A 7310-nucleotide genomic window follows, 5' to 3' on the forward strand; every position below is an offset into this window, starting at 1 on the left:
GAGTCTCACTCCATCACCCAGGCTGGAGTGCAGTGGCATGCTCATGGCCACCCCAGCATCGACCTGCTGGGCTCCAGTAATCCTTCCACCTCGGCCTTCCAAGTAGCCGGAACACAGGCCTGCACCACCACACCCAGCTAATTTTTTTGATTGGCAATATTTTCTGATCAGCAGAAATTGGCATTTCTTTGAGCAGTAAGTTACATGATGAGGAGCTTCAGATAGTCATTTTCTTGCACAGATATTGCAGGAGAGGTAAAATCATGCTTCACTCTCCTGGGGTCTCCATCTGGGACTGGCATATGGCAGAATAAAAGGAGATAGGAGAGCACATGGATTTTACTTATATGTACATGGAGTCCTCACGAGAAAAATGAAGTCACCAAAAATGTACACTTATATGCTAAGTTGGACAAGGAGTAGTAAACTGTGGAATAGTTACTAGAAACACAAGGGTTAGGTTAACAGGGCTCGTTTGTGAGGTTTTCTCTCGGCCTCAACTCCCTATCTCTGGTGATAAGAACGTTCCTTCAGTCCTGCTGGACTAGGTGGCTCACACTTGTAATCCCAGCACTTTGAGAGGTAGAGACCAGAGGATTGCCTGAGCCTGAGGGTTTGAGACCAGCCTGGGCAACTTGGCGAGACCTCGTCTCTACAATAAATCAAGAAAAATTATCTGGGTATGGTGGCGTGTGCCTGTAGTCACAGCTACTTGGAAGGCTAAGGGGAAAGGATTGTCTAAGCCCAGCAGGTCAAGGCTGCAGGAGCCATGAGTGTGCCACCGCACTCCAACCTAGGCAACAGAGTGAGACTCAGACTCAGAAAAAAAAAAATTGAAAAATAAAATAAAAAAGAATGTTCTTTGTGTACTGGTGTAGGGAGGGCATCTCTCATGTGGGATTTTCGTTGCCTGCTCACCAGGAGAAATGTTGCACCTACTGTTTTTGAGATGCCTTTAGCCCAAAATAATCAATATGCCAAAGTAGTGTATTTGTGTCCCCTTCACATTTCTGGCATTGCAGTTTGCTCAGCCCGTTCTGACTTTAGCTCTCTTGTTGCAGCACTGTGGATTCTGAAGTCCTGGGAACACAGACTCCCTGAGCCAGTTCTCTTCCTTGACTTTCTGAGCTTGGATCTTTCTGCACCACTAAAAACAGGGGCATAACCAGACGTGGTGGCTCACACCCATATTCCCAGCACTTTGGGAGGCGGAGGTGAGAGGATTAACTGAGTCCAGGGGTTTGAGACCAGCCTGGGCAACTTGGAGAGACCTCATCTCTATAATAAATTTTAAAAATTAGCTGGACATGGTATACATGCCTGTAGTTCCAGCTACTTGGAAAGCTGAGGCGGAAGGCTCACCTGAGCCTAGCTGGTCGAGGCTACCGTGGCTGTGAGCATGCCACTGCCCTCCATCCTAGGGGACAGAGTGAGACTCCTACTCAAAAAAAACCCCAAAAACCCAAACAACAAAAAACGGGGCACTAATGGTAGGAATTGACTAAGGGGTCACTTGAGGTCATAAAGCTACTAGGACACTTCAGGATCTCACTTTTTCAAAGAAAACAAAAGTAGAGGCAAGAAAGTTGACCAGAAAACTTTGGAATTCTAGGAAGCAAGGCATACCATTCTAAGGATAGCTGTGGGTTGAATCACAGCTCCTCCTGGGTTTTGTTCCCTATCAAATCACAACTTGGCCAACATTTTCTGGCAAAGGTTGCATACCAGTGTGGTAGAGGACAATGGAGAAGCACTCGACCCTTCCCAGAGCGGTCCTACAATACCAAGTCTCAGAAAGGAGGTTCAGGAGACTGTTTTTTCCATTACATGCAATGAGCCTTTGTCAGACGCTCAGGTTGTGAGAGTACAGAAACAGTTCTCCTGAGCCTGGAACTCAATTTGTAATCTAACGCATGCGCAGAACTGGAAAAAAAAATCAGAGCAGTGCTTCTCAATCCCTCGGGGGTATGCTGCAAATAATTTATTGCTAATAAATGCCTAGGGGACCAAAGTTCGAAAAGTGATTGTTTTGAAAACATAAATAAACATAAGGTCATCTCTCAGTATTACATTTTTTTTAATCCTTTGCAGGAATTTCTCTGAAAGAGGGATTGGTTTTTTTTTTGTTGTTTGTTTGTTTGTTTGTTTGTTTTACTTGGAGTCTAACTCCGTTGCCCAGGCTGGAATGCAGTGACACACTCACGGCCACCCCAGCGTTGACCTGCTGGGCTCCAGTGATCACTCTGCCTCAGTATTCCAAGTAGCCAGAACTACAGGCTCATGCCACCACACCCAGCTAAAATTTTTGATTTATTGTAAAGATGAGGTCTCGCCAAGTTGCCAAGGTTGGTCTAGAACTCACGGGCTCAGGCAATCCACTCGCCTTAGCCTCCCAAAGTGCTGGGATTATAGGCTGAGCCCCAAGCCCAACCTGTGCCTGTTTTGTTTTGGGGTTTTTTTTGAGTTGTAGTCTCACTCTGTCACCCAGGCTGAGGTGCAGTAGCATGCTTACAGTCATCGCAGCCTTGACCTGCTGGGCTCAGGTAATCCTTCTGCCTCAGCCTTCCGAGTACCTGGAATTACAGGTACACGCCACCACGCCCAACTAATTTTTTGATTTATTGTAGAGGTGAGGTCTCCCCAAGTTGCTCAGGCTGGTCTTGAACCCGTAGACTCAGGCAGTCCTCTCACCTCTGCCTCCCAAAGTACTGGGATTATAGGCGTGAGCCACAGCGACCAGACTGGGATTGTTTTTTGATTAGGAACATACCTTGAAGGGACATTTAGGTATTAAAAGATGGGAGTGAAAAAAGAACTTGAAAAAGACAGATCACATGGAAGAATCATTGAATTGCTCTGTATAAGAATGAGGAAGAAACAGGTTTTTTGTTGGTTATTACAAATGGGTAAAGCTGGAAGTGGAATAGTGGTGTGGTCTAGGCCGTGTGACTGCAGATGGAGACCCCAGAGTTAGATCACATAGGTTCCCACCTGAAAAACCTGCCATGATGGACTTTGCAATAAGGCAAATTTGGATGTAAGAGAATTAGTGATCAGCTCCTGTCCCTTGCTCAATTGTCATTCTCCACCAGGGTTAAGCTAAGCTATTTGTTTGTTTGTTTGTTTGTTTGTTTAGAGTTGGAGTCTCACTCTGTCGCCCAGGCTGGAGTGCAGTGGCACAATCGCTGCCACCGCAGCCTCTACCTTCTGGACTAAGGTGATCCTTCCGCCTCAGCCCTCCAAGTAGCTGGAACTACAGGTGCTTCCTGCAGAGCAGAGGCAGAGACAAAGTCTATTGTCTATTGCAGAGACAAAGTGTATTGCAGAGACAAAGTCTATTGCAGAGACATAGTCTTGCCGTGTTACTCAGGCTGGTCTCAAACCCTGGGCTCAGGCAATTCTCTCACCTCAGCCTCCCAAAGTGCTGGGATTACAGGCATGAGCCACTGCACCTGGCCAATGTTATATTTTTTATTGGTGGTAAAATATGCATAATATAAAATGCACCATTTTAAACATTTTCAAGTATACCATTCAGTAGCATTATGAACATTCACATTGTGCTGGGTGCAGTGACTCACGCCTATAATCCCAGCACTTTGGGAGACAGAGGCAAGAGGATTGCCAGAGACCAGAGGTTCGAGACAGCCTGGGCAACTTGGTGAGACCTCGTCTCTACAACAACTCACAAAATTAGCCAGGCATGATGGCATGCGACTGTAGTTCCAGCTACCTGGAAGGCTGAGGCAGAAGGATCTCCTGAGCCCAGCAGGTCGAGGCTGCAGTGGCCATGAGCATGCCACTGCACTCCAGTCTGGGTGATAGAATGAGAATTTGACTCAAAAAGAAAAAAAAATCACATTGCTGCTGATGACTAAGTTTTAGCTTCTTATTTTCTCGAGGGGTTGGGGCGGGAGGCAGGAATGTGGAGGGAAGGGTGAAACAATCTTGGAAGACAGAACGGGCATTTGCATCCTGTGTTCTCCTAGTCCCTCTCCCTAGTGCTAACTAGAAGACTCCTGAAATTGCTGCTATCATCCTAGAAGTCCAGCTAACCACAGGACCAGAGACGGATCCCATGGACACTTAAGCCAGAGTGGTCAGTCACCATGAGGTAAACGGTGCCAAACCATGGGATAGAATCAGTTGGCAGAGCTGGATCTCTGGAATGCCTGGCCCGTGAGTTGGGCAAGCTCATCCAGCTTCATTACCCTCATAACAATGCATTTTGGGGATTGAAAAATTTGTGTGGCACATGTTTCTTATGGCATGGTTTACTGTATATATATTTGGGTAATGCCTAGCACATAATAAGCACTCAATAAGTACTAGGTATTGGCCAGACATGGTGGCTCACAGCTGTAATTCCAGCACTTTGGGAGGCCGAGGCAGGAGGAGTGCTTGAGCCCAGAGGTTGGAGACCAGCCTGGGCAATATAGTGAGATCCCATCTCTAAAAAATATATATATATATTTAAAATATTATTTTATTTAATTAATTTATTTTTTGAGTGGGAGTCTCACTGTCACCCAGACTGAAGTACAGTGGCATGCTTCTCAAGGTCACGGCAGCCTCAACCTGCTGGGTTAGGCGATCCTTCCGCCTCAACCTTCCAAGTAACTGAACCTATAGGTGCACACCACCATGCCTGGCTAATTTTTTGATTTATTGTTAAGACAGTCTCAACATGTTGCCCAGGCTGGTCCCAAACCCGCAGACTCAGGCAATCCTCTCACCTCCATCTCCCAAAGTGCCAGGATTACAGATGTGAGCCACTGCACCCAGCTGGCAAAAAAAAAATTATTTTAAGGCCAGGTCCAGTGGCTCACTCCTATAATCACAGCACTTTGGGAGGCCAGGGTGAGAGGATTGCCTGAGCCCATGGGTTCGAGACCAGCCTGGGCAACTTGGCGCGACCTCGTCCCTACAATAAATAAAAAAAATTAGCCAGGCATGGTGGTGTGCGCCTGTAGTTCCAGCTACTTGAAAGGCTAGGCCGGAAGAATCACCTGAGCCCAGCAAGTCAAGTCTGCGGTGGCTGGGAGCATGCCACTGCAGTCCAGTCTGGGTGACAGAGTGAGACTCCAACCCCCCCCAAAATGCTATTATCTGAGCCTTCAGTGAGTCATGACCTTTTCCCTGGTAGAGGGTCTTTTCTCGATGTTGATGACTGCTGACTGACCAGGGCAGTGGTTGCTGAAGGTTGGGGTGGCTGTAGCAATTTCTTAAAATGAAAAAGACAAAAAAGTTTGCAGCAGCAACTGATTATTCCTTTCACAAAGGATTTCTCTGTAGCATGTGGTGCCCTTTGATAGCATTTTATCCACAGTAGAACTTCTTTCAAAATTGGAGTCCTGCTCTCTAAATCTACAGCTGCTTTATCAACTAAGTTTGTTATACTCTAAATCCTGTGTTGTCATTTCAACAATGTTCATAGCAGCTTCACTAGGAGTAGATTATGCTTCAAGAAATCACTGTCTTTGGTAGTTCATAAGAAGCAACTCCTCATCCATTCAAGTTTTATCAGGAAATTATAGCAATTAAGCCATGTCTGACTGAATTAGGCTCCACTTCTTTGTTTGTTTGTTTGTTTTTTGAGTTGGAGTATCACTCTGTCACCCAGGCTGGAGGGCAGTGGCACGCTCCCGGCCACCTCAGCCTCGACATGCTGGGCTCAGGCGATCCTTCCCCCTCAGCCTTCCAAGTAGTTAAAACTATAGGCATACGCCACCACACCCAGCTAATTTTTTGATTTATTGTAGAGATGGGGTCTCACCAAGTTGCCCAGGTGGGTCTTGAATCCACAGGCTCAGGTAATCTTCTCATCTTGGCCTCCCAAAGTGCTGTGATTATAGGCGTGAGCCACTGCATCCGGCCTAGACTCCACTTCTAATTCTAGTTCTCTCGCCATTTCCACCACATCTACAGTTACTTTCTGCACTGAATTCTTGAATCCCTCAAAGTCATTCATGAGGATTGGAATCAACTTCTTCCAAACTCTTGTTAATGTTGATATCATCACCTTTCCCATGAAGCATGGATGTTCTTATTGACATCTAGAATGGTGAACTCTTTCCAGGTTTTCAATTTACTTTGCCCGGATCCATTAGAGTAATCACTATCTATGGCAACTCTAGTCTAACAAAATGTATTTCCTCAACAATAAGACTTGAAAGTCAAAATGACTCCTTGACCCATGGCCTGCACAGTGCAGGCTGTGTTAGCAGGCAGGAAAACAACATTCAACGCCTTGTACATCCCCATTAGAGCTCTTGGGTAACTAGGTGTTGTCAATGAGCAGCAATATTTTTAAAGGATTTTTTCTGAGCAGTAGGTCTCAACAATAACTTTAAAATGCTCAGTAATGGCCGGGTGCAGTGGCTCAAACCTGTAATCCCAGCACTTTGGGAGGCTGAGGCAAGGCGATTGCCTGAGTCTAGGGGTTCAAGACCAGCCTGGGCAACTTGGTGAGACCCCATCTCTACAATAAATCAAAAAATCAGCCAGGCATGGTGACGTATACCTGTAGTTCCAGCTACTTGGAAGGCTGAGGTGGAAGGATCGCCTGAGCCCAGCAGGTCGAGGCTGCGGTGGCCGGGAGCATGCCAGTGCTCTTCATCCTGGGTGACAGAGTGAGACTCCAACTCAAAATAAATAAATAAATAAAATGCTCAGTAAACTAGATGGGTGCAGTGGCTTATGCCTATAATCCCAAAACTTTGGAAGACTGGGGCAGGAGGATCACTTGAGTCTTGGAGTTTGAGGCCAGACTGGACAACGTAGTGAGACCTCATTTCTACAAAAAAATCAAAACAATGGACCGGATATGGTGCCATATGCCTGGTTCCAGCTACTCAGGAGGTCAAGGTGGAAGGATCTCCTGAGCCCGGGAGGTCAAGGTTGGATTGATCATGCCATTGCACTCCAGCCTGGACAACAGAGTCCCCAACTTAAAAAAAAAATTATATATATATATTTGTGTGTGTGTGTATTTATATATATAATTATTTATGTACATATTTTTCTTTTTCAGTAAACCATTCTGTAAATGAATGTACTGTCACCCAGGGTCTGTTGTTCCATATCTAGAGCACAGGCAGAGTTGATTTAGCATAATTCTTAAGGGCGCTAGGATTTTCTAAATGGTGAATAAGCACTGGCTTTAAGTCACCAGCTGCATTAGCCTCTCACAAAAGAGTCAGCCTGTTCTGTGAAGCTTTGCAGCCAGCCAGACATTGACTTTCCTCTCTAGCTATGTCCTAGATGGCATCCTCGTCCAATATAAGGCTGTTTCATCCACACTGAAAATC

The sequence above is a fragment of the Carlito syrichta genome, unplaced genomic scaffold (assembly GCF_000164805.1).
Source record: "Carlito syrichta isolate Samal-C Ts95f unplaced genomic scaffold, Tarsius_syrichta-2.0.1 Scaffold315142, whole genome shotgun sequence".
Taxonomy (NCBI): Eukaryota; Metazoa; Chordata; class Mammalia; order Primates; family Tarsiidae; genus Carlito; species Carlito syrichta.